The 27553-nt window shown below is 40.6% G+C and overlaps 1 long non-coding RNA gene across 1 annotated transcript in view; it reads left to right on the top strand.

The window, feature by feature from the left end:
• LOC124794704 overlaps positions 1-27553 on the top strand; it is a 200598-nt gene that overhangs the window by 97859 nt on the left and 75186 nt on the right. The window contains exon 2 of the long non-coding RNA XR_007016599.1: positions 14240-14338. This is a non-coding gene — a long non-coding RNA (uncharacterized LOC124794704). The remainder of the gene's footprint in view (positions 1-14239; positions 14339-27553) is intronic.

Raw genomic sequence — 27553 nt, forward strand, 5'->3', positions numbered from 1 at the left:
GTACGATGAACGTATCCACTAGGGCAGTGCGGCAAAATTTGGCGTTAATGGGCTATGGCAGCAGACGACCGACGCGAGTGCCCTTACTAACAGCACGAATTACCTGCAGCGCCTTTCCTGGGCTCGTGAGCATATCGGTTGGACCTTAGATGACAGCGGTTCTAGGCGCTACAGTCTGGAACCGCGCGACCGCTACGGTCGCAGGTTCGAATCCTGCCTCGGGCATGGTTGTGTGTGATGAACTTACGTTAGTTAGGTTTAAGTAGTTCTAAGTTCTAGAGGACTGATGACCTCAGAAGTTAAGTCCCTTAGTTCTCAGAGCCATTTGAACCATTTTGAACCCTAAACGACAGGAAAACCGTGACCTGGTCAGATGAGTCCCGATTTCAGTTGCTAAGAGCTGATGTTAGGATTAGAGTGTGGCTCAGACCTCATGAGTCATGGACCCAAGTTCTCTACAATGCTCTGTGCAAACTGGTGGTGGCTCAATAATGGTGTGGGCTGTGTTTACATGAATGGACTGGGTCCTCTTCGTGTTCGGCTGCATGGAGACCATCTTGCGCTATTCGTGAACGTCACGTTCTCAGACAACAATGAAATTTTTTGTGGATGACAGTGCGCTATGTCACCCGGCCACAATTGTTCGCGATTGGTTTGACAAACTTTTTGGACAATTCGAGCGAATAGTTTGGCCACCCAGATTGACCAACATGAATCCCATCAAATATTTGTAGGCAATAATCGAGACGTCAGTTTGTGAATAAAATCCTGCACCGGTAACAGTTTCGCAGTTATGGACTGCAATAGAGGTAGTATGGCTCAATATTTATGCAGGTGTCTTCCAACGACTCATTGAGTCCATGCCACGTCGAGTTGCTACAATATGCTGGGGGAAAGGAGTTGGACCTTATATTACGAGGTTTCCATGACTTTTGACACCTCAGTGTGTACTTAACCGACAGAGTACAGTGTTTATGAGATTTGTATATATAATTCTGTTGTCAAGTAGGTAACTTTCAGATACATACCAATATCTTCTATATTCACAGCTAAGACCACGACGAATGAATTGTGAATTGAAGGTGGAACGAAACTGGATACTATTAGAATTCAGTCATCTGGTATTATCAATTGCATCGAGAAGAGTGGTCAGTGGCGAAATAGTCTTGTGATTTCACGACAAATAACTCAGGTAGCACTTGCTTCTATCGGTATTCTAACGTGATCTCTGCTGAGAAGCCACAAATTCCAATTTCGAGCGCCTCAAAATCCAGTAATATCTAGTAAAATTCAAAATGTCTTTACAAGGGTGGTTTTTCAAAACTGTGTGGTCCACGTCAGTTATCTTCAAGTCCTTTAGGAATCGAGGAAAACAGGTGGCTCATTAGAAATCTTAAACCATTTTAAACATGAAAACTGAAATTCATTATTTTGACTATTGTTGTTTCTTAACACAGAGTACATTTTCTTCACATTGTCGGCATAACAGTCTTGAGGTACTTACGACTCCTGATGGATGCAGAAAGTTACTTATTTTGTTAACTAATGATTTTTTTAATACTAGTGACAAAAGTCACAGGTGTAATGTTCACTATGATCACATGTATTCACTACTTTTCAAAATGATTATTCTTCAAATAAGCAATTGCAGACAGCGCAACATGTGCCCGATGCAAAACCAACTTTCATATGTCTGTTCCCGCTAACCACATCCAACAATCACCTTTCACGACTAACTAGAAAGAACCATATCATGTATGTATCAACGAAGTTCTTTTACAGAACAAATGAGTTACTTTTCGACAGTCTTTTCTTTGAAGTTATTTTAAAAGTTTATAATTAACTATTTTAATATCGATGACTTCGAACAGAAATAAAATTGTATCCGTAAATTTTTAAATAAATTCAAAATACGCCAAAATAATAAGGTTACATGAAAAACATTAAAAATTGGTATTATAAATTATAATTTGTTACTCTTTCGCAACACATAATGAATTTAGGAAGTATCGACAAGCACTATACGTAGCAAAAGATGAGCTGTAGATCGGGTCCATTACAGTAGCCATTACACGTTCTGGCTTTCTTCAAATTGATGCTGAAGTGGTACTTTTTTCTGCGTGAGATAGAATTATTGGTTCGTCGTTTAGAATTAATTCTGAGACGCTTCGAAAGTGACTTAATGACAACTGCATTCTATCCATGAAGACAATCACACTCTGTATGATATGCTCGCATAGGCAGGCACGTCCGTACATGATATAGCACTTATTTGTATCACCACACTCCAGCCCACCACATGGGATTCATTTATACGTACAGCACAGGAGTGACATATTTTCCTACGTGTCCCTCCCTGTCAAGCACATCCTGCAATACTGCAGTACGAACAACTTGTACTTTACGTTGTGCTGCTAGGACTCGCCTGGCGATGTGACGCCCCCCTGCAGCTGAGGGTTACATTTTCTTCTATACCTGTCTCTAGACGTGTCTACGGCGTTCTTGCGGATAACGTAACTTTCCTTGAAGAGTGATGAGATTTAATTAAACTCTCTGGTGTGAAAAATGGCGTTTTATACACGTACCATGTCTTTCTAGATCCCTGGATGGCGTTCCAACCTGTATCCACATCTTCGACTAATAACCAGCATACGGCGATCTGGAGTTCCTCCCTAGATTGCGATTGAGCCAATGAATTTTTAATTAATGGAGCCTAGGATATGGTAATGGACGCCGAACATTCGACAGAAACGGAAGTATATAAGGCCATGCCCAAACGAAGCGTAATAGTACCCCCGAGGTTCTCAGAACATGTGAACAATCTACCAAATACGGCCAACAAGGGCATCAGATTGTTCGTCGACGGTTCGTTGTCTACAGGTAAGTAGGATCGTGAGACGATCATGAGAAAATCCACAAAGATGTGAACAGAATTTTTATTTCGGGTAATAAACAGCAGCTATATTTCAATTGGTAGTACCCGACTGCAAAATTAGTGCTACACATATTGTTACCGAAACAGGAATTTATTTAATGTCTGAGCACAATGTATGCAATATCATTCAAGTTAGAAGCTGGGCGCTAGTGATCAGAAGTTAACTTAAATATTATGGCATTACGACTATGCACTGTTTTTGTTTGTAGAAGAGGATACATGCATGAACAATTAATTCGATAGCTTGTCCTGAATTCTGACCATGTTAATGAACTTCACCTACGCGTACCGTTATCCTTAATTACGAGAATTAACTAGTATGGAAAGCAGTAGGAGATGGACAGTAATAGTGTGTAAACTAGAAGTTCAGGAACCTTACGTGTTGGTGAAGTATATGATTACGTAATTGACACTGGCAGTCTCAGATTTGTGTCGATGATGCGGTAATCTGTTACGAAGCGTTCGTGTAGAGGTTGTAACAAGAAGATAAAGAGTGGGAATACTACACACTTAAAGGGAGTATTGTAGCATACTGACGTATTATTAATAATAAGAAATTGAAAATCAACGGTATGCCAGATGGCATACATTGCTTTCAGTTTTCTAAACCAGTAGAAAAAGCAGGTCATTGTATAGCAAATATCAAAGATATCCGACTGCACCTGATTACCCATCGACATTGTTTAATTATACTCAGTGCTTGAAGAATTGCTTGGATGGTAAGGGAAGCCTGTATTAAATGTAAATGAGACAGAATAGTCTTCATGTAAATTATCTACCACTTTCTGGTTATGAAATTATAATACAGAAGTTAATTATACAGTCATGTGCAATGTATAATCACATTTACTTTCACTTTTCAACAAATTTTAGGAACGTACTTCCAGCATGCTGAAATAATTGTAGATCAGCAAGTTCCGTTAATCAGTGCAATTAAAAACCAGCAATAGTTCCAAATTTTAATTTTCTTATACGTTCAGTGACTGGTTTCGTCTTGGGCCCTTTCAGATCTTCGTACAGATAGTCAAAATGGTATTTCCGAAAATGCAAAGATTTTGACAAAATTGTGCAAACACCGAGTGAATAAAAAAAGTGAAATTTTCAACTTTTGCTGATTTTTTTGTTGTACTGAACTCTTCGAAAGTTCGTTTCTTGGATAAGCAGTCATCACAAATATAGTCTTGGACTGTCCTCCCCAGTAAATGCAGCATGATTCCAAGCAGAGCCCTCAACACACCTGTACCAAAATTCTTTGTATTTACGTGCTTCTGCGCCAGACGTAATAAAAGTATTTACTTGCTGTAGTACTTATAGATGGTGCTTTAAATGTGCCAGTAAACTTATTATTGTAATCATCGTCACTGTCATCATCAAAGATGCTGGAAACTTACGATACATTGGACAACTTTGATGTTTCAGCCTTACTTCTGACTTTCATTTTCTTTTTACAAAATGGCTCTAAGCACTATGGGACTTAACTGCTGTGGTTATCAGTCCCCTAGAACTTAGAACTACTTAAACCTAACTAACCTAAGGACATCACACACATCCATGCCTGAGGCAGGATTCGAACCTGCGACCGTAGCGTTCTTTTTACATGGCTGCTCTGTAAAGCATTCATGAGCAGCTGTCCCACTCATGTTCTTCAACCCTACCTGTGGTTTGTTTTCATTCTTTACCTACTTCTTCATTATAGCTTCTTCTGGGTTCTTTTTCGCCTTTTTCTATGCATCATTAACCCAGTTTGCCTTTACATTCCGGATCTCATGCCTATTTCCTGAGTTTGGGTTAAGTGACGCATTTCACATTAGCAATATATACTATCAGAGAAGTTTACAATTTGCAGGATTTGCTATGTAGCTTGTGTTTATTGATCAGTTGTATTGTTTCTTGGATCTTAGACACGTTTACTTTGCTTTAGCGATCTGCAATCATTAGCAAAGATTTTAGTGTTTCCCACGCAATCTTCCACGTCAATAAGGTTCCTACCCACAGTGTTACCGGGATATTCTTGATTAAACTGAGCTTATACAGAGGTTTAAATTTCATTATTTTAGGTGACGTCGTGCTAGTCGTGTTGGAGCAGTTCACCAGTCAGTTTTACGAAATTTTACATTTATTTCGTTGGAACCTTATTCTGTCATTTTAATGTGTCACATGTCGAGATCTTAGAGTAAATAACTGACTAATTAAACTCAGACTTCATTTGGATCTCAGAACCAAACTATTTGTCCAACAAATGACCCTTGTTAGGCAACCCTCTAAAAATAAATATAGCCAATTTATCTGCAATTACAATTCATTTGTCTCAGGGGGACGTTGTTCAGTTTCAGTATTTGGTGGAGCCTTCTGGTGAGTCACCTTATACGCAGATACTGTGATTAGTTTTTTTAACTGGTGTATAACGAGCCCTGCACTCGTTCACCTATCACGTTTTTTATAATAGCGTAAGTTAGTCGGATAGCTACCAGTTTGCATGACAACGAAACGGTTTAATTTCATTTCTAGAAAAATTCTGAAACAGTTAATGAGAGAGAATGAAAATGTAACTATGCTTTTCAAACAAGACGCATGTAATTTGACGCATGGTTTTAGTGATCATATTAATTCAGATATGAATTTCAATGCCCGTAAAAGTGCATTGAGTGATGATAACTACAATTTCCTAGCTATAAGCAAAGAAGATGATTTAAATACCGGTCGTTATTGCATTAATTTCTGTAACTATATTTGTTACTCACATCCTGTGCTATGTAAGAGGAGTTCTGCATTGCGATGTAAGTGGGGACTTCTGTACGTCACCAGTTCGTATACTGACTGAACATTGCGATGAAAGATTAGTCCTAAAAAAGAAGTGGTGAACTTGCGCTGTAATAAATGTGTAAGAATTTAGACCAGTTTCTCAGTTGCTAGAGAGATTTAGTAAAAAAGCAGTTGAATGCTTCGAAGGAAGACAGATCAAGTTGAAGAAGATGAAGCCAAACAAACAAAAACTAATGTATTTATGAAGGCAGGAGACTTTCGCACATAAAAGGAGAAAAAGAAGATGAGTGCAATGAAAAAGATGAAGATGATTATGATGATAATGAAGAGTATGATGAAATGATGAGAAATCACAGAAGAAAATTGTAGTACAGGTAGAGGAAACTGGCAGCATCAATTTTTAGTAGACCAACGAACAGGATGTGTGGTACTGTATACGCCATCAGATTTGAACTCATAGCAAAAGTGTAGATGATTCGTAATTCACAGGTAACTGTTGATGGAAATGATTTAATTAATTCACATTGTGAAATACCCTGGAATGAAAGGACTATATAACCTATTGTTTAAAATTAAACCACCTAATCAGCGTTACACAAGTTCTTCAGAACTGAGTTACGGCAAAATTCTCAGGATTACTGATGCCTTTACGTACAGCCATCTTTACTACAGACTATTAAAATTCAAACAAAGGGTATAAATATACCCAAACCTTACGCCTACATGAAATATATATGACTGAGAGGTGATGACGTACATATCGTTATTGGGGAGAACGATAATGCATTTGATATTCACGATTGGTAAATAGTCTCCAATGAAACATCAGCACATATCGATTTTGTTCAGTGAAGTAATCCGAATGAATTGGGGACTCACTTAGTTTTATTGATAGCTTCAAAGCAGTGGGTAATGATTCACGTGATAATGAAATAATATCTAGTGAATAGGAGCTTTGTAAGGTATCGATTATTGTTTGATATTTACAAAAATTATCAAAAATAATGAAGTGAAAGATTCAATAGTAGATTGGGAAGGTGCAAATGGGAACATTTCACCAATTTAAAGACACACAGAACAGGTGCATTTTGCGGGTTTAGAAAAGTTCTTATAGCATGGTATTTAGCATATTGATCAGCATGTACTGGATACCTGGGAACAAATATTGAGGGAGCGTATATGATCTCAAAGGAGAACTGAATATGTAGGCCAGATTATAGTGTCATCATTATGGGCTCACCATGACGAGAGGCCAGAGCTTAATACAGTGACAGAGTGGACCGTAAGCTGTTCTCTGGCATGCCATTGTGCGTGTGTATCAAATCTCGCATCCTGGCTAATAGCGGTCTCTTGTTTTGACACTCAAGAAGTGGCGGCTCGGCTTATCAGAAGCGTTCGTATGTTAGTGAGAGTTGATTAACACCACAAAATTGTAGTTATTGCTATGATAGTCAAAGTAAGCATTGTCGTTTGATATGCACCTTGGAGATGGAGAGGCATTTGAGATTGCTTTACTTTTTCTCGAATTTTCAAAATGTGCTTATCTTAAGGGCGCACCTGCATTCGAGTTTGTTTCCTCTTCCTTGAAATGTTAAGTGCATGCGTATTCGGCTCATTTCAGTGAAATATGATGATTTCTTGAAGGCAGATGTCGAAAAGACAGGACTCGTCACAATTTACTGATTGATTACTTTTGCCTGTTGGAATAAGTTGGAACAATTCGGAACAAGTCGGAGTTTGTTGTCTCAGCAAGTAGGTGTATTATAAAAATAGACCAGCCACTGTAAGTAGGACGTTATTAATGTTGTCAAGTCATCATAATCGTTGCCTTAGTTCAACGATTTCTTCATCTGTTTGGAAATAAAATGTAAAATTCCAATGCACGTATACCACTTCTACTAATAACGTATAAAATTTATATTTAAATTACTTGGTGCAGTTCAAGATAATAGGGATTATGAAATACATTCACAAATGTAAATCAGGGCTCAAGTAAAATCGGGCATAAATTTTCGCATTTTACTAGTAAATCGTGTAGTTGTTTTACAGTATCATTCACAATTTGCGAATGCGTTTCATAATTTTATATGGCTGGTAGTCGTCAACAGTGGCTGATCCTTCGGACATACATGTCGAAGGAACATTGCATCGATCTATACGGACACTAAAAAATAAAGAACTCCCCTACTGAAAGGAGGGATTCTTCTGCTTCCAAGTCGCGGAACTTGAAGCACCTGGGTGACGGTGGAAGCGTAAATGTACCAAAAGATTACAAAAGATTACTGACATCAGAGAAGAGGGAGAACTCCGAATCCTCAGTGGTAGATGCATCAACACTAAATTTGGGGTGACAGTGCTGGTTTACTTGGAGAACTGTAAAATATATCTACCATCAAGATTGTTGGCTGTTTCTGATGGTTAACTTGACTTTAACAACAGTGACACAGTGTGTGTGATTCGATATGATAGAGTGAACGACATAAACACAAATTATTTCGAAAATAGTCATATTAATTAATCTAATTTCTTTTCAGTCATCTGTGTCTAGTAGAAAACTACATATATAAAATGTCAGTTAAGTAACACAAAGTGGAACTATAAGAGAATTAATGTTCATTCTCTAAGAACAGATTGTTATGGCATGATGTTTAGTTTTCAATCATGTTTAGCGTGAAAAATCTTTGGCCTTGCTTATGATCTACATGATTCTTCAGAAATTAATGTGAAATAATGCAGTCACTCAAGGAGTGCTTTATGGGTTCTGAACGCTTTGTTGCTTTTGAAGTATATGATAAAATGTATGTGTTTATTACAATGAATTGTTTGTCTTCCAGTATAGCACACTAATTGATTGTTAAAATAATGATATATTATTTATATTTTACATAGTTCGGCAAAAAATGCAATTCACTGTGTAGTAAGTCAGATACAACTCTTAAAACTTGGTTACATGATGACGAAGTCACACATATTTAGTCTAACTGGAGCAACCTATTGTTTGCAATAGATGCTAATCCAGAAAGTGTTGAAGATGAACAGTAATGTGTTAAATTAGTATATTTGCACTGAGTGACAGCATAAAACGTCAAACGATTTGTGCTGCAAGAAGAAGTTAACTATGATTTCAGGGTACATGTGGAAAAGTTTTAAAAGAGATTTACTATGTGATACTGAAACAAATACAAAAAAGTTTACATTTACAATATTTTTGTTAGCGGTTTTTCCTCCCATTCGAGTCTAAAATATCTTATATTGTAGATGGCTTATTCAAGTAACTATTTCAGAGTGATATGTAGAGAGATAGGTAGAGACAGAAAGACAGATGAAATTTGGTACAAACCTTTGCAAAGAGGTATATAATACAGAGAGAAGTTTATTGATGAGGCAGAATTTTGGGTGCTTACTTATTTTTAATGTTGCAAAAAATGTACTTTACATCAGGATGCAATTTTTGTGTCTGTTAGTTATGAAGGAGTACTCTGAAGAGATAGAATTTTAGGTGCTGATATATTCGCTAACACAGATAACTACACCCATTACGTAATTTCTGGTTTGTTGAAAAAAATCAATAACCAGTTCCTCAAAGTAAATTTTATATATTGACCGGTTTCTGGCACCTAGTCTTCTTCATCACACGACTATACATACGAGTATTCAGTACAAGCTAAATAAGAATATTGAATTTTAAGAAATAAAACTATAAAAAAATTTAAAGATGCAAATTGTACTTACTAAGAATTACCGCAATATTACGAGACTAAAATAAAGTTGCTACCAGCATAATAATATAGTCCCAAAAAAATAACAGGAATAGTATGTAATACCATAATGAAATACATTAATGCGAACAGAGTTCGTAAGTGCCTACTTTGGGATAAAAGTGTGTGTACAGATATAGTGTAAGGAAATCAGACAACAAATTTGGACATCATGTAGGAATTGGAGCTAAACAGGTTGTACAAAAAAAGGGCACGTAGCTAGCGTATTAACTAATATACTAAATCCAACATACTAATGGTAAATAAAACATGTTAATAAAAACGACACGTGTTGCAATGGATGGGAATTTTAGGAAATATTCGCTTAAATAGGTGTAATGAGATGAGTAGTATGTTAGCAGGGAACCCGTCGTCGAAAACAAAGTGCGAAGCAAATTATGAGAACGGAAGATCTAACTACGATGAGTGTAGAGATGATTCTAAATCAGTAGTGAATATGAAGCGTCAGAAAGTAACCACAGAGCAGAGAACGTGTGAGCGCAATTGTATACTTCTATCATACTAAAACAACTGGTACTGGATTACATGTACGGCTGCAAATACGATTCGTGAAACAGTTGTAACTAGCGACATTCATAGTAATTGTATGGTACGTATTAGGACACACCACTGAACTGGTGTGGGGAGATCAACAGCATACTCACAGGGCATAGTGCAGCGCAATCAACGCACGAGATGGAGCAAGGGCCCAAAAGCAATAACTGGAATAATTAGAGAAACAATTTCTGATCAGTAGCCAAAACGAAGGGTCAAAAGTAACTATGGGAGAAAAGAAACATGAGCATAGTTGTATACTACTGTTATAGTGAAATATGAAGTTCAGGAATGTAGTCAAAGCATTAACACTTATACTTCCAATTATTAATCACAGTAATGTTATCCTGCAAGACTTTTCACAAAAAGCGCACGGCGCCTGGATGTAGTTATCAATGTCTGTGATCGTTATATCTGTGATGTTCTAATCTTTGATCATATTTCACCATTATATGGACAGCTATCATGGCTGCGTGCAGACAAGCGTAGAGATTTCCGTACTCTCAGCTTTCTGTACTGTCTTATCAACGTGCACTGTTTCCCGTATCTCTCCTCGGCCGTAACACTCTTGTCCGAACAACACAGCAGGAACATCCACTCCCTTCAGAGCAAAATCCTTTCTGTCCCACTCCATAGTTCAGCCACTTTCTCGAAGTCCTCTTCAGTTGCAAGAATCAAACTCTCGAATGACTTCCTGCATTTTATCAGAGAACTGAATATCATCTCCAGCTTCAGAAGACAGTTAATGACATGCCTGCTACAGCTGCAATAAGTGTTACCATTGTCCCTCTGCGCACTAGTTACCCTGCATATCTTTTTTTCCAATCTGATCTTCCTCATTTCCCAGTGTTCTTAGCCGATGCAGTTTTCTTACATTTCCTTTTCCCAAATTTGCTGAATCTGAAAACATCTATTTTGTTTGGATATAAATTCTTGGCCCATACACGCCCTAGTGATTTGCCACGCTTATGTCTGTATTATCTGACGATTTTCTCTGATGCGTTCATCAACCGATTTCGATGAGTGTCGTCGGTTGCTGTAGAGTTCGTCTATTCCAAGCCAGCGAAGCGGTAAAGTCGACCGAGTAATATGCATGAAATGTAATACGGCAACCGATATTTAGAGCAGTATAAAAAAAATTGGAAGCATTACGTTTCACCATGCTCTCACAACTGTTTTAACTACTGTAGTACTGACAATACTTTTTTGTTTTGTTTGTTAATTTGAGGTCCATTTTACGTAGTTCAGGTAAAGCCTGTGTGTTTTTCGATTTGGAAATATTGTAACATTGGCATTATCTGGTACTATTTCACTCAGGTAAAGTGTTTAAAAAATTTATACTAGCCGTTTCGATTGAACGTGGATACTTACCACTTGCCTGTTTCGTCAATATTTTTGAATTTCCCCCAATGGGACGTCATAAAAAAAGCGGTGTGGCTAGTGACGTCATTATTATGACATCACTGATAAAGAGAGATTTATTTATGCGAGTCATCAGCAAACAGAATACTTTATAAGGAAAAACAAAATACAGAAAATATTATTAAGCTACACTATTGTTGCTCAAAATTTTGTACAATCAATTGTGCTCGTAGTGGCGAGCAGATCTTTTTCTAGGCAACATGCAGCGTATAGTTGACACACCATTAGGTATTCTATGGTGTGTTCTTCTCCGGAGTCTCAGTTGATGGTATCCACAGATAAGTGCCATTTATGGAGGTCACTGCTAGAGCTCCCAACTCTAGATCGAAGGCAGCTGAGTGACATCGACACGATCCAATTCTGTTCAAGCCAAGGTAGGAAGCTTTCCGAATGGGACGGCGAGGTCGAATTTTTCTCAGGTCGCGAGATCCACATTTGTTTCCTTGCTGAAGCTAATGTTTCAAACACTGTAGCGGTATTGATGAAACTTCTTCTGAATGTCAAACTTAGGGCTGCTGTAATGTGCCCGTACAGTGGATAGTTTTCATGACTTCAAAATCCAGGTACTGAACTGATCATCATCGGTGCAGAAGTAATTCAATGATCAACATGATTAATAAAGGGTGATGATGTCATTGATTTGAGGGATTTGGCTCTTGACGTCATGTTTCATGCTTAAGTAAACGTTGACATTTCCAGGGTTGAAGGTCGGTCAAGGTCAAACTGCAAAATGCAGTGCTGGCTATACTACTTGGGGCGTTACACAATGAAGGGCAATATGAATAACAACAGGCTTGTCCGACGCTGCCCCCCCCCCCCTCATCCCCCCCCCCCCCCCCGTTCCCGGGAAAATGTGTTCATGAATTTGATCCGACACAAACTAGAAGTTGAATAAGTCGCAAAATATGCACAGAAATGTCCAAGAACAATCTTTCACTCACGACGAAATCTACAAATGATTGAGTACCTACACCTACTTCATTTCCCTGTAAAGAATATGAAAATAAATGAGAGGAATAATTGAACGTGCAAAAGCTAATAACTAATCACTTTTTCTACAGTTCAGGATTCAGTTGGACAAAAAGACAATGTTACATATGGCATGGTTAAGAAGTACCGCAGCTTATATTTTTATAGTGATTCGTAGAGTGGAGATATACAGGGTGATTCAAAAAGAATACCACAACTTTAGGAATTTAAAACTCTGCAACGACAAAAGGCAGAGCTAAGCACTATCTGTCGGCGAATTAAGGGAGCTATAAAGTTTCATTTAGTTGTACATTTGTTCGCTTGAGGCGCTGTTGACTAGGCGTCAGCGTCAGTTGATGCTAAGAAGGCGACCGCTCAACAGAAAGCTTTTTGTGTTATTGAGTACGGCAGAAGTGAATCGACGACAGTAGTTTAGCGTGCATTTCGAACGAAGTATGGTGTTAAACCTCCTGATAGGTGGTGTATTAAACGTTGGTATAAACAGTTTACAGAGAATGGGTGTTTGTGCAAAGGGAAATGTTCTGGACAGCCGAGAACGAGTGATGAAAATGTAGCACGCATCCAGCAAGCATTTGTTCGCAGCCCAGGAAAATCGACTCGCAGAGCTAGCAGAGAGCTGCAAATTCCACAATCAACTGTATGGAGAGTCCTACGAAACAGGTTAGTTACGAAGCCTGAACGTCAACTACCCGAGGCGATGGATCGGCCGCCAGGCAGCCCGTGACAGAGCACTTCATCACTGGCCTCCAAGAAGCCCTGATCTTACCCCCTGCGATTTTTTCTTATGGGGGTATGTTAAGGATATGGTGTTTCGGCCACCTCTCCCAGCCACCATTGATGATTTGAAACGAGAAATAACAGCAGCTATCCAAACTGTTACGCCTGATATGCTACAGAGAGTGTGGAACGAGTTGGAGTATCGGGTTGATATTGCTCGTGTGTCTGGAGGGGGCCATATTGAACATCTCTGAACTTGTTTTTGAGTGAAAAAAAAACCTTTTTAAATACTCTTTGTAATGATGTATAACAGAAGGTTATATTATGTTTCTTTCATTAAATACACATTTTTCGAGTTGTGGTATTCTTTTTGAATCACCCTGTGGATTTAGAGCCACTTTGATTCTGTATCTGACACTAGCCTCTTCAGCACTGCAGAAAGGTGACCACAAAGGCAATGTGCTTCATCACCCAAGAATTTAGTTTAATTGTGATGCGACTTGGAGTGGAATTTCAGAACGGTAGGTTCACACAGATCCTTGCACATCTTTGATCATCCCAGGGACTGTGTTGACGGTGAGAGATGTTCAGTTGACGCAGAACACATCAGTTAATCGATGCGGTGAAGCACGTATTCTGTGAATAAATGTATTGCTTCTCACACGTAGAGAACTGGTAACTGCATGAGTTAACTGAAATGTAAGTAAATTTAGATTATTGGCCAAAGACATTCCTGTCCAGAGCAGTCGGTCCGTTATCGAGCTTGTACGTGCAATTGATCTAATAAGCATACAAGTCATCTGGTACTTGGAATTACATCAAATGCTGCGTGTTGACAGGACCACACCCTACCATTACGCACGTCCTAGTGGCCAGAAGAAAACTATTGATGTCACAGGTAGCGCTTCGCTGGTTATATTTCTCACACCTCTGGTATAACTACTCAGGGACGAATGAAACAAAAAAACAATAGAGAACACAATTCTCAAAAGCTCTAAACTTATATTTTAATTTAATAATATTTAACTGGGTTTATCGTAAATTTGTGTTTCCAAAGAAAATATCAGTTATCCATAAACCCTGAAATCCTATTTTTCAGAGCCCTCGACAAGCCGTCGCCGGGCCTCCAGAGAAATGACGCAGTCTTCCACATCCACCAGACAGCGGAAGGGCTTCCTCGGCAGGTTCTTCAAGAAGGGTAGGTCGCTTTCTATCTTGCATAACTATAGGATCAATATTTGTTGTACGGGCACATTCAGTTTCTTGAAAATCCAGGAGACTGTTATATTATATTCCACCATACCCCCCTCCCCCCCTCTCCTATGAAAAGAAAAAACGATGTGGTTTACGTCTTTTTAACTAACACAGTCAGAAATTCGACATCTAGATATACAGGGTGAAGAAAAATTCGGTCAGTCTGACTTCGCATCGAGATTCCACACGTACTGGCAATATAAAAATTTCTCTCACAAAATTTCGTCCTGCCCATATTTCGCGCAGTAAATGGGAGTTAAGATTGGTAACCTGCAACATTGTAATCACGTGTACGGTAACTATCCCTGTCGGCAGAAGTGGCAGTGCTGTGCAGTTGGTGTAGCGGAGAGCGTTTTGGGTTAGCGTGAAGATGGTCGAGATTTCGATTTTATTTGCTAAGAGTACTCTACATGGTACAGTACTGCCCTCCTAATCGTCATACAGCAATTACAGATGATCTTCTACAAAAAATTTGCAATTACGTACTACAAACACAAAAATGGAAGAGCAATCATTTTCACTGGTCAGCTTTTAAGTAAATCTTTTGCATGTCGTGGACGCGAATTGTTTCGTGCAACTGCATCTATGAGATGTATTTGGAAAGTGAGGTCCAGTTGGGCTCGAAATGGAAATGACTGTGAAAATCCGATGAAACTTACACAGATGTATTGGGCAGTGTCTTTAGCATGCCTGTCGATGGCTTGAAGTTGCTCTTTCCAGTTCAGAGCGCAAAGTGATCACGTGGAAATGTCTAAAACAACAGCGTCTCTCGCCAAGTATGTGGATCTGGTGAGAGATTTCGCCTAAAGCTATGCAGCCCACATAACATAAATATCTTGCATTTCTTTCTTCAAGACAATTTTCAGCCGCATTCAGCAGAGGGAGGGGGTAGACACAAAACAAGCTTGGAATCTAGTAGATGAAGTGGTGCGAAACAATTCGCGTCTACTACTTTCAAAAGATTTCTTTAAATGCTGACCAATGAAAGCGATTGTACATATTTTCACTTCAGTGTTCGTAGCACGTAACTGTAAATGTTTGCATAGAAGACCCACTGCACTCGCTGTATGACGATTAACACGCCAGATACCGTACCACGCAGACTACTTTTGGCAAATAAAGGCAAATAAGCCTCGACCCAGAACCGAAATCTCGATTTCCTGCATGCTAACCGAAAATGCTATCCACTACACCGACTGGACTTCTGCTGTATCCTGGCAGAGGTAGTTAAGATACGCGTACGTGATTACAACATTTCCAGATTGCCTGTCCTTAACGTCCATTTACTGTTCGAAATATGCACAAGACGAAATGTTGTGAGAGAAATTTTTGTATTGCTGGTATATGAGGAATCGCGCTGCGAAGTCCAAGTGCGCGAATTTTTTTTCACCCTGTATAGTCCGCAATTTTCTGTCCTATTCCATTGGCGTATTGAGTAACAGAAAAAAATGACTGTATGCCTCTGTTTGCGCCCTAATGCCTCTTATCCTATTCTCGAGTTCCATACCTGAGATGTGTGATGGTTGCTTCGAATATAGGTTCTCCAAATTTACCTAACACGATTTTGTCAGAACATCGTCTTTCTCACTTAAGTTCCCCGGGCCTTTGCACTTTTACATGGAGTATTGGCAATGCAGTCCTGCTAACAATACTAACAGTGAGCCTCTGAATTGTTCGATGTACGTTGTCATACACCCTTCACGACGCTGAAGCAACAGAACTGGTCGTCCTGGCGTCTTGTTTGTGATTTGGTTTATGGATGTATTGCGCCTTTCGATAACACTTCCAACAAATATAAGTCCTCTATTCCTATTCTCTAATACCGGTTTTATGTGATCCTCTCATTTCATGTAGCTGCTTAGTATTTATTACCTGAATATTTATACAAAGTGAGGTCCTCTAGATGTTTACTACTAACTCTGTAATCGAATAGAATCACTAAACCTAGATTCATTAAGGACGGACGTAGGCCAAGGTGCATTCTTGTACATACGTAGCTCTAAAAATATTACAGCTAAAACAGTAAATTTGAGACTGTTATGTACAACATAATGCTTGATATTTTGTGCAGTTTTTGTCTGAAAATGTACATTGACATAAATTCTATAAGGATTTGAATTTTTAAGTACCATTGTTTCTATACTGTACCTTCTCTCGTAAACTAGTCAAGCGATAAAACTGGAATTTCACAGTTTGCATCTGCACTAACGTGTGCGACAGATTTTTGTTAAGGTCATAGTTGCTTTGAAATTAATTTCTCAGTTTTGTGTTACTTGGGCCTGCCCTATATTTCTCAAATTTTAAAAGACAACTTTTTGCAGAAAAAAGGTAACAGAGAAGTGCTGCAAAGGATTATTTAATTAGTAATACTTAAGAACTAAATTTTAGTATGTTAGCTTTTATAGTTCCTGAGAAAAGATACACTGTAGCTCAGTCAGTTTATGGCAATTGAAAGGTGGCTACACTGAGCCACTGCGCCAGAGATTGCGCCAAAGAGTATTATTAAGCCGCCTCCACAGTGCTTGTTGAGAGCTCGTGGAAGAGAATGCCTGTTAAGAACTCGTAGAAGTCAGTGCGTGGGCAGAGCTCGTAGAAGACAGTTCGTGTTGAGATGTGCTAGTGGGCAAGGCTTGTCGAGATGTTGTAGTAAGGAGTGTTTGTTCCATGTTTTATCCAGTTATTTGATGGGAGAGATAGCAGATGTCATTGTAATGATCAGAGTGCATTTCGTCAATATATATGAAGGTAAAAACCACAATGTTCTTTATTATTTGTGTGTCTCAAATAATGCATCATTACAGGTTCAGTCAACAAAGCATCTGGCTTGTGTTCTTGTATTAGAGTGTAATTCTGGTTTTCTTGCGTAATTATAGTTTTTCTAATTTTCTTTTATCACGTCAGTGTAATTGGTATTTAAATTTCTTGTCTTGTTGGAGAAGAACCGTGCCAGATGTGTACGTTGAGTCACACTCCCACATACAGAACAGTTACTCTTGTGCTTATTGGTTTTGTAGGTTTTATAGTTGCTGGGGACTTAATTAATTAACTGTGTTTACGAAAATTTTCTTACATTGTTTGTTGCAGTCAGACTGCGTAATAATTCTAGTCAGGGCCAACCGATTACGAGACACAGCGTAATCGGACATACAGCTACTAAAAATCTAAAAATATTTTCAATCATATTTAATTAAGCCCCCATGCACAATTCACATTGAAAATTTTTATTTCAATTTTCAACAATTTCACTATACCTCTAGTCAATAATGGTGTCCATATTCATAATCTTTATTCTCTTCCTCGTCTTCCTAGAGTAGTCTCTTCCCCGCCTCCTTTGCCTAGCCCATGTTTGCATTTTTTCTTCTGCTGCCTGAGCTTTGTCCAGTCGCGCTTCATCGATGATTCAGAGTATCTTAAGTGTGAATGCACTGAACGGAGGCCTAGTCTCTGCAGGCACTTAATCTCCCCTACGTTTCCATGATTCAACACTAGACAAACGTCACATGCAGCTATGTCCTCAACAGTTGAGGACATACTGTTTTTGTACGATGCGTGCACATACGGTGATTATACCACTCATTTCTATTCCGTACTTTCCCATGTACCCATTTTTTCAGCAGTTCGGAATTGTCTAGGTAGCTGAAAGTTGGTTTTATAATATCTAAAACTGCAAATAGCAAACCATGTTTGTGGATGTATGGTTTTCCACTGGCTTCTGCCTAAAGATATTTGCGCCATGATATGTCACAAAGGAAATGTTGAGGATTATCATCTGTGGAAAGTTTGTTAACGAATATTGCCAACACGGCTTGCTGCATTATTTTCACACTATGTGGGTTATCCGTGATAAATTTTTCATAATATATTTGTAAAGTGTGAATTTCCTTGTCTGTCACTCTGTTGGCACCACCCAGTGGCTTTCCATCTTTTAATCTCTTTCCTATTCAAAAAAGCCACGTTGTAAACAAAGTAACAAGCAAATATAATCTTCCTCACGACCTTCTAGACTCATGTGCAGTTCATTTAGAGTGTGTGAACAAAAGATTAACGCACAAAAGCATTCAAGCGTAGAAAAGGTGTGGATTGCAGAATAGAAAGAGAGGACGTTTCAGGCGCAGACGGCCAAAAAAACTTTTTTAAAATATATTTCCAGCCAGAATTCGATTATGAAACTTTGCGATGTTATTCTTAAATAATCAATCAAATAAATTACACAGTAAAAAAATCTATTTTTTTTCGTAATCTTTCCTACATCTGCCCTTGAAGAATCGCACTCCCACTGTTTCAAACGTCCGATTACAAATGAGTCAATGTGTTAAATATTTGACTTTCAGCAAGTAAGAGAGAACAATTTTACGACAGGTTTCGAATTATGCATTAAGTTTGTTGGAGTTGCAAAGTACTCTCATTACGAAACAGTTGATAAATGTGGTCTTTGTGCTCCATTTTAAGAAAATGCTAGTTTTTCACGTATCTCAGTGTTTATGATGTAATATCTCTCGAACATTGTTCCGTACAATGACATAATTTTGCAAATATATTCAGAGATATACGTATAAACTGCCTCTAAAGTGCGTTGCTATTAGAGTTAGTAGTAAAGAAACAATAAATTAAAACATTATACCTGATACTGAACTGTGATCAAATGAACAGCGTAAATGTAGTAAGCGATAAACCTTTGCCTTCATCAGTTTGTGGGGAGTATCAGTGCGAAAACGCTTCGTTAAAGATTGGAATTATGCGTGAAATTTGTTGGAAGTCGATAAGTGCCCTCACTGTCAAATACTGGATGAAAGTAATCCGTGTATTTGCACGTCATTAGTTACGCTGCCTCAATAAAAACAAGTAGTTTCTGACTGTGATACTTGCCTTGCTGTGGAAACTTACAATTATAATGCCTCTTAGTGAGTAGATTATGACAGCATTCTGAATGTATAAGTGGTTCAATAATTACGCAAGATACTGAAAATCAGATTTTTCTTACTCTTGGAAGCAGTTAGAGACGCAACTTGTGAAATGATATTGGGTTCTGGGATAGAGGTTTAAGAATATACATTCGGTTCTTTCTCTTTTTTACAACGTAATCTTCCACTGATAGATATTTAAACAGAGCTACCATTTATTGTATGAAATGGAAATTTCACCCAGGTCTTCCAGTATGTCCTTCCTATCGTCCAACAGCGATACTTTCGCGTAAACAACGTCATCATCACCAGCGAACAATCTTACTATGCGGCTGATCCTGTCTGATAAATCTTTCATGTATACTGAAAAATAAGAGGCGCTGTTACTTTTATTCTGGGCGAATTCGAGGATACTTACATTTCTGCATAACATTCTCCGTCAGTGTAGCGGTCTGGATTGTGTTAGTGAAATATTGATCTAACCAGTCACACATCTGTCATGATTGTATCTTACTTCCATGTCGTCGATGTGTTACAATGTCCAGAGGCTTTCTGAAATATAAGAAGACGGGTTCTATCTGTTCAACTACATCTACCTGCTTCCAAGACGTCGTGATTGGATAAAGCAAGATGTATGAGGAAAATGCCATACATTTTTGATGCTCCCTTTTATAGTGGTTCTGCAGCGATGAAGTGGAGACTGAGTAACACCCAAGTCTATATAATACCGAATATACTTACGATGAAGTTTCCCCAGTGATGGATATTTCACGTTATACGAGCATATCACAGCTCACAAACAATTTCACTAGTGCGTTTTCCGGCAGTGTGAATTTCTTAAGGGATTTTCACAAGCTCGATGTTTATTGCGCGATATTGAGCACTACGTAATAATATTGACCGTCTTAAAATGGTATTGATTTTTTTCGTTGTATATTGAAGGAGACAGCAGAGTTTGAAAATAATGACGCTGCTTCAGTGTATTGCGCAGTATATGGTATACGACAAATATCCCTACACAGGCTTTGAGGACAGGTTCCTTACAGGAAAACAAGAAAAAATTTCTAGTACACATAGGCTCTAAAATGAGTACCTTAAGACCTATCAGCACTTCTTCAATAGAAGAGACGTGTTTCACTGAAGAGAAGACGAGCAAGTGGTTATAGCTCTTAACCTATACATTTCGGAGCCCATGTTTACTGGATATCTTTTTCTTGTTTCCGTCCATACTACCTCGTCCCACAATATGGAAAGCAAAGAGCTTGCACTGGAAGAGTCGTATTTCACAACATCTGCTCCGCAAGCCATAGCACGGCGCGTGGAGGAAAGTATTCTGTACCACAACTAGTCATTTCCTCTCCTGTTTCAGTCGCAAATAGAGCGACGGAAAAACGGCTGTCACTATGACTCCGTACGAACCCTAATTTCCCTTATCTACGTGAAAAGTACGCTGGCGGTAGTAGAATGTTAATGTTCACAGTGCCATGAGATTCGATGGTAAGGGTCATTGGTTGGTCAGAACTGAGCAGCCAAATTCAAGATGCAAGCACTGTGAATGCAAAACATTGTTAAGGTGTGAAACGTGTAATACTGCCCTGCACGCTGAATGTCAAAAGCTTTATTATGTACAGTAAAAGGCGTACTGATAGAAACAATTCGTGAAACGGTGTTAAAGTTCGTAAGTATTCAATTTAAGACATATTAATTTCTATTTTATCCATTATTATAAAAATAAACCATTCTTTAGAACCTACATCAATTCGTTTTATTCTAAAACGCGCTTATCGCAATTCCTCATTATTTGATCCTATCATTTAACAATGGCAGGAAATTTTAAAATATATGGTACTTTAATCACTATGCTGAATATGTGTAAATACGAGAAGATCTCGGAAACAAAATAATTCTTGTTTGACATTGGTTAAGAACGCTTGTAGGTAAAAATGTGGAGTGGTATGACAGACAGTTAGTTGACTGAGTCTGTTGCGTTACTGCATCGTCTTCCACATCCCCGATGTTTAGCCTTTACGGACAAAGAGCTTCCAGCGTTATTGAAAGATGTTACTTTGGGTTCACGGACGGGAATGTTGATCTTCCAGAATAACAGGGCCCCGATACAAGGTTAAATAAAAAGTAATGTCTCCACCTTCGTTAATTGGCTTTGGATGGGAATATTTTAATAAATCAAACGCAGAAGTAATCCTTAGAATGTGATCTTTGATTACCAATATTCACCTTTCCACATAATCACCAACCAATTGGATGCATTTCAGCCAACGATGAACAAGATTTCTGAAACCGTCACGCCGGCCGGTGTGGTCGTGCGTTTCTAGGCGCTTCAGTCTGGATCCGCGTGACCGCTACGGTCGCAGGTTCGAATCCTGCCTCGGGCATGGATGTGTGTGATGTCCTTAGGTTAGTTAGGTTTAAGTAGTTCTAAGCTCTAAGGGACTGATGACCACAGATGTTAAGTCCCATAGTGCTCAGAGCCATTTGAACCATTTTTTTGAAACCGTCACGGAAGAAGTCGACGCTCAGTTTCCGCAACCACAGTCTCACAGTTCTCTTAACGTCTTCATCAGAAGAATATGATGTCCCGCAGATTGTCTTTCATTATCGGTAACAGATGGAACTAAAACGGTGCTAAATCTGGACTATATGGAGGATGCCGTACGTTGGTGAGATTGAGTCTCTGAAGTTCTGCTGTGGTGGCAAGTGAAGTATGTGGTTTGGCATTGTCATGCTGCAGGAAAACATTTCCCTTTTGCTTTCGGACCTAACGACGCACAGTGCTCACATCAACACAATCATCAAAAACTGCTTTCATTCTCTGATGAATCTCCTTTGGGGTAACACCTTCTGCTGTCAAGAATTCAATGTCTGCCCGTTACTTAAATCGCATTGACCCAGCGTCTGCGCAGGGTTCCATACATTACACTGTAGCAACACAACCGTTCAATGTTAAGGCTTCCCGCCAACTGCAAAAATTCAGTTGGCTCCAAGCACTATGGTACTTAACATCTGAGGTCATCAATCCCCTAGATGGTTCAAATGGCTCTGAGCACTATGGGACTTAACATCTATGGTCATCAGTCCCCTAGAACTTAGAACTACTTAAATCTAACTAACCTAAGGACATCACACAACACCCAGTCATCACGAGGCAGAGAAAATCCCTGACCCCGCCGGGAATCGAACCCGGGAACCCGGGCGCGGGAAGCGAGAACGCTACCGCACGACCACGAGCTGCGGACCGAATCCCCTAGACTTAGAACTACTTAAACCTAACTAACCTAAGGGCATCACACACATCCATGGCCGAGGCAGGATTCGAACCTATGACCGTAGCAGCAGCGCGGTTCCGGACTGAAGTGCCTAGAACCGCTCGGCCACAGCGGCCGGCCCGGCCAACTGGAGCCGCAAAGAAGAGGCTACGGAACAAGCCAGTACCTGCCGCATACCAACGCTGCCAGCTATCGAAGAGTTACGAAGGTGGAGACATTACTTTTCAGGCAACCCTCGTACATTCTAGTCACTGGATGACTTTTCATCTAAACCTAGTACACAGCGGTAGACGGACGCAGAAATAATCATGTTTCTTGGCCACCCAGGTCCCTGAAGCTTACCTATTTACATTTTTGCCTGTTGGGAATGTTCAAGGGCAGAGGTCCACGAAAAAAAATGTAAGCGCAGTCATTTGCCGTCGCTTAACGCCTTCATTTACATTCTAAGAGTAGTATGTTCGTGACCAATAATTATTACACTCATGTTATACTGAATGTTTTATTCGTGTTGGTCTATACGGTCACTTCCTGATACAGGGCGGCCAAAATAAAGCTGGACCGGAAAATACGAGGATCGTCCAACAAGAAAAGCAACAATTTTTTTTTCTGAAAACAGGTTTGTTTTATACACATTACTATTCTGCACTGTTTTAGCAACAAAACCTTGTTTTTCAGGACAAACTCCGTTCAGTGCGAAGGCCACACCACTTTACTTAGAGGGCCTGTTTGCCTGCATGTTACCATCCTCCTAGTCGACATCTGAGCCAACATCGCGCTCCACCAATAACCCGCCCATCATCCACGTACTGCTTCCTGCGGAGTCCATCCTTCATTGTGAAGGCCACACCACCTTACTTAGAGGGCCTGTTTGCCTGCATGTTACCATCCTCCTAGTCGACATCCGAGCCAACATCGCGCTCCACCAATAACCTGCCCATCATCCATGTACTGCTTCCTGCGGAGTCCATCCTTCATTGCGAAGGCCACACCACCTTACTTAGAGGGCCTGTTTGCCCGCATGTTACCATCCTCCTAGTCGACATCTGAGCCAACATCGCGCTCCACCAATAACCTGCCCATCATCCACGTACTGCTTCCTGTGGAGTCCATCCTTCATTGCGATGGCCACACCACCTTACTTAGAGGGCCTGTTTGCCCGCATGTTACCATCCTCCTAGTCGACATCCGAGCCAACATCGCGCCCCACCAATAACCTGCCCATCATCCACGTACTGCTTCCTGCAGAGTCCATCCTTCATTGCGAAGGCCACACCACCTTACTCAGAGGGCCTGTTTGCCCGCATGTTACCATCCTCCTAGTCGACATCCGAGCCAACATCGCGCTCCACCAATAACCTGCCCATCATCCACGTACTGCTTCCTGCGGAGTCCATCCTTCATTGCGAAGGCCACACCACCTTACTTAGAGGGCCTGTTTGCCCGCATGTTACCATCCTCCTAGTTGACATCCGAGCCAACATCGCGCTCCACCAATAACCTGCCCATCATCCACGTACTGCTTCCTGCGGAGTCCATCCTTCATTGCGAAGGCCACACCGCCTTACTTAGAGGGCCTGTTTGCCCGCATGTTACCATCCTCCTAGTCGACATCCGAGCCAACATCGCGCTCCACCAATAACCTGCCCATCATCCACGTACTGCTTCCTGCGGAGTCCATCCTTCATTGCGAAGGCCACACCACGTTACTTAGAGGGCCTGTTTGCCCGCATGTTACCATCCTCCTAGTCGACATCCGAGCCAACATCGCGCTCCACCAATAACCTGCCCATCATCCACGTACTGCTTCCTGTGGAGTCCATCCTTCATTGCGAAGGCCACACCACCTTACTTAGAGGGCCTGTTTGCCCACATGTTACCATCCTCCTAGTCGACATCCGAGCCAACATCGCGCTCCACCAATAACCTGCCCATCATCCACGTACTGCTTCCTGTGGAGTCCATCCTTCATTGCGAAGGCCACACCACCTTACTTAGAGGGCCTGTTTGCCCACATGTTACCATCCTCCTAGTCGACATCCGAGCCAACATCGCGCTCCACCAATAACCCGCCCATCATCCACGTACTGCTTCCCGCGGAGTCCATCCTTCATTGAGCCCAACAGTTGAAAGCCGAAAGGTCCGAGATCCCGGCTGAGAGTGGATGAGGAAGAAAAGTCCAATAAAGCTTTTTGAGCTCCTCTCGTGTCCGCAGACTTGCGTGAGGCCTTGTGTTGTCTTGGAGAAGGAGAAATTCGTTCGCACTTCTGCGGCTACGAACACGCTGATGTCGTTTCTCCACTTTCCAAAGCGTAGTACAGCATACTTCAGATTTGATCGGTGCACCATGAGGGAGGACATCAAACACCATAACCCCTTCAAAGTTACAGAAGACCGTCGCCATGACTTTACTGAACTCTTTCTTCGAAGGAGAGGTGGTCTGGCACCACTCCACTGATTGCCGTTTTGTCTCTGATTCCAATTGATGGATCCACGTTTCATTGCCTGTGACGATGTTCGACTAAAAATCTGTCACGATCAGCATCGTGACACAATAAGCTCCACACAAATGGTAGGTCATAGTTCTTTATGGTTTTCTGTTAGGCGGCGAGAAACCCAGCAAGCACACACTTTGAGTACCCCAATTGGTGGACGAGTGTGTCAGCACTAGGAACAAAAACGTCCAATTGAGCAGCGAGGTGTTTCATTGTAATCCGTCGATTACCTCGAATGACAGTGCCCCGCACCTTCCAACGTTATAGGAGTTACAGCTCTGTGCGGTCAGCCAGCACGCGGGATCCAGAACGGGTTAGCAAGAGCTTGTTGGGATTATGCCTCACCCAATGACTCACTGTGCTGTTCTTCACATTCTACAGCGCCTGTGAATATCTGTGATGCTCTGGTTTTCCGCCAAATGAAACTCAATGACAGCTCTCTGGTTGGAACGCGCCTCCGTTACGTGCGCCATTTTGAAGGCTACTTACAGCGCTGCCACCTATCGGAACTCCGTGAAACTATAGTCTGAAGCGGGGAATCCGCGATGTCACAGAGCAAATGTCTTTTTTCAACCGAAATTGGCTGAGAAGAAAACTGCATTGCATAACTTATTGAATACCCCCCGTATTAATAAGCCTGACGCAGAATTGAACCTTGTTAACGAATAGGAACAGTGCACATCACAGAAAATGCTGGAAACGTTGATTTCCAGGCACCAATCTGTTGGTGTCTAATGCTGTACAGAAGCGTCTCCTGCATGTTCTGTCCCACGTACTAAATGTAAATGTCGTGTGACTAGGGCCTCCCGTCGGGTAGACAGTTTGCTGGGTGCAAGTCTATCGGTTTGACGCCACTTCGGCGACTTGCGCGTCGATGGGGACGAAACGATGATGACTAGGACAACACAACACCCAGTCCCTGAGCGGAGAAAATCTCCGACCCAGCCGGGAATCGAACCCGGACCCTTAGGATTAACATTCTGTCGCGCTGACCACTCAGCTACCGCAGGCGGACGTCCCACGGGTTTCTCTGTGAGAATGAGATGAGCAGACGTAAATTAGTGACCAGTTCAATGCAACACAAATTAGTGCTAACGATAAACAGAGCGTATTTGTTTCCGAGTGTTATGTGAAGCACACTTTGTGGAAAATCTGTGTAAACCGCTTGTTCAACAATTTAAGACGAAGTTTCTTGGCGAAACCTCCAGCGTAGTCTACAATTTGTGGACAAAATGATTCAAACTGGGTTCTGTGGCGAATAAAAACAGCATCTATCCGGAAAGAGTTCGATCACTTGGAAACACTGCTCGGAAGAAGAAAAATTTAGAACAAAGTCCTCGGAAATCTCAGCGCTGTTCATTTGTGCAAGTAGGAATTAACAGTTCGTCTCGTCGGAACGTTATCATAAATGACCTGAAGCTGAAAGCTTTCAAATTTTCTGTTGTGTGTGAGTTAAATCGTTAAAATGGACTTTCACTTGATAAGTTCTGCAGGTGGTTTCTGAAGTGGAACCAGAAATTTTGGATCCACGGTTTTTCTTTTCTTCAGACGAGGTCGGATTCAGCCAGTCTGGGTAAATGAATTCACAGAACATGCGCCATTATGCATAGGACAATCCCCATCAATGCTCTCCAGACCTATTGTATTCGTATAATTTCAAGTTTGGTGTTTGTTGCACTACATCACGCGTCCGCATTCCAACAAGTGTATTTCATGAAATTATTGATGTTAACTGTTATATCCAGAAACTGTTTAAACCATATATGGATCAACTCACAGAGCGACTGTACAGATATTTTTGCCAAGGTGGACCAATGGAATACACCACCTTGACAACTTTATCCATTTTCATGAGGTGTTCGATAAGCACACAAAAATCAACAGGGGCAGGAACAATCTCCTGTCTACGTCGATCGTCTGGGTTCTGTCCCTATTTTTTTTATTCGTGGGGCAAACTGAAGCGTCACGTGTACTCAAGTAATCGTCACGCAGTGGAAGAGCTACAGCAGAACACTGCGGTCTCTCACCAGCGCCGCATCGACACCAAAGGTGGCCATTTCCAGCATCGTCTGTGATTCGTGGAGGTATGTAGCGTATGTGCAACTAATTGAAGGCAGTTTGTTTATTGCCATGCGCGTTTCGCTTCATTTATTTCGGAAGCATCATCAGTGGCCTGTAATACGTGTTTCCTTATATACCGGGTGATCAAAAAGTCAGTATAAATTTGAAAACTTAATAAACCACGGAATAATGTAGATAGAGACGTAAAAATTGAGACACATGCTTGGAATGACATGGGGTTTTATTAGAACGAAAAAAAAAGTATTGCTAGACGCGTGAAAGATCTCTTGCGCGCGTCGTTTGGTGATGATCGTGTGTTCAGCCGCCAGTTTCGTCGTGCTTGGCCTCCCAGGTTACCTGAAGTCGCAAGTGTATCGTGATCGACCGACATCTCTAGGGATGCTGAAAGACACCCGACTCC

The sequence above is a fragment of the Schistocerca piceifrons genome, chromosome 4 (genome assembly GCF_021461385.2).
Source record: "Schistocerca piceifrons isolate TAMUIC-IGC-003096 chromosome 4, iqSchPice1.1, whole genome shotgun sequence".
In the NCBI taxonomy this organism is placed as follows: Eukaryota; Metazoa; Arthropoda; class Insecta; order Orthoptera; family Acrididae; genus Schistocerca; species Schistocerca piceifrons.